This window comes from Octodon degus, unplaced genomic scaffold (genome assembly GCF_000260255.1).
Source record: "Octodon degus isolate 3935 unplaced genomic scaffold, OctDeg1.0 scaffold00212, whole genome shotgun sequence".
Taxonomy (NCBI): domain Eukaryota; kingdom Metazoa; phylum Chordata; class Mammalia; order Rodentia; family Octodontidae; genus Octodon; species Octodon degus.
This window is the reverse complement of record NW_004524788.1, coordinates 167,745-169,561: the sequence shown is the minus strand read 5'-3', so window position 1 is coordinate 169,561 and position 1,817 is coordinate 167,745.

Genomic DNA, 1,817 nt, shown 5'->3' with positions numbered 1-1,817 from the left:
CAGCACAAGAATAATATACTTTATAAGGTACACTAAATAATTACAAAGTCATAATTACCTTATGAATATTAGCAATGAAATTATTAAGTGATGTTTAAGATTTCTTCATTTTCCTTAAGATATACAGACTGAGCATGATATTTAAAAGTGTCTTGAAATCTTTATCTGTGTTAATATCACAAATTTAATATATAAGTAAGGATATTTATTTCATTTTATTTTCAATTTTGGGTCGTGTTTTTTGTTCAAATTTTTGTGTCTTTATGAAATATGATAAAATTATGGTGAATGCTGTCACATGCCACCCAATGGAAAGGCAGCTTATAAAATGATGTGTTCAATACTTCCAACTCTATTCACTGTGTTTGGCACTGTGTGACTTTGGGCTCTTCTCTAAAGTCAGATAATGAGGGAAGGCAAGTACCTGAATCAATTCAGGACTCCAAGGCAACTTTACTAATAACACTCACAAAAGAGGACTCCAGAATATTGTAAGAATTATGGAGTACCTGTGTTCAAACTGAGGGGGACTATTTTTGAGTACCATTAATGTCAATGTGTCTTACTTAAACATCTTTAATTTAACAATTTACTTCATTTTCAGTCACACTTCATTTATTAGTTTGCAATGTATCTTTCAGTGTTTTCTGTTTGTGAAAATAATACACCTTTTTTATTGGTTTTTACCAAAAAGAGTCATGAAGAACATTCAACATATTACTTTTTAAAAATATATATTTTATTTTTTAAAGAATACAAAATAACAATAAGAAACATTAACAGAAACGATATAAAATTTCACTAAACATAATAATAAGAATTCAACAATGGTTACTGTATTGCATGATGCTATCTGTAAATTAGTTGTTTAGGTTACTAGATATACCATGCAAAATTGGTTTAAAACAAAACAAAAAACACCAAAAAAGTTACAAGAAATTAAAAAGAAATAAAATAAGAATGATAAGAAAAAAATTAAACACTAATTGTTCTTTTCAAAAGACCAGCAGAAATTAGCAGTTAAATTATACAAATTATCTGCATATATACATAAATATATCTTTTCTCCTTCTTTCTTTTGTCGTTTTCCTCATTGCTATTCCAGGTACACTTTTGAGATTTAAATTTCTTTTTTAAAAAAAGGGAGATAGCTCAGTAGAATAAATACTTCCCTGGCAGGTGCAAGGGCCTGAGTTCAATCCCTGATTCCGCAAATAAATAAATAAACCAAAAAAAAATAGTCCTTTATTTATATCCCTCCCCCCTTTTTTGTTTTGTTTTGTCAGAGATGGGTGTTCCATTGATGTAAGAGAATCTGTATTTGGAGAAGTCTTTAAAGGACCTCTGCATGCTTGATGCCAGACCAAAGATTGTAGGTACTTGAATTAAGCAAAATAACCCAATATAGTCAAATAGCCCATATTAGTAGTGGGTTATCAGCACAACTGGCAATTGTCTAAAGTTGTTGATGCGAGCCTTTTACAGCTCAGCATATTAATATAGCTTTACTTTTATACCTAGTGGTTACACTTTTCTGCTTGGTGGTTAAGACCAAGTTAAAGCAAGACCTATATAACTCAAAATGTAACTTTTGCTACCTGACAACATTAGTCAAATCCCCTCAGGATTTACCCTGGAACTATGTACAGCACTTTGTGGGTCTTTTGTCAGTGCCAGCCATGTGAATGAGTCACGACCATTGCTTGACCAATTTACCCTCTGTGAAAGCCTGTGAGAATGTTTTCTTTCTAGGTGACTCTCCTTAGGCACACTATACATTGTCAATCACTTTCCTCTGTGTCCCAATAATCTCCTTG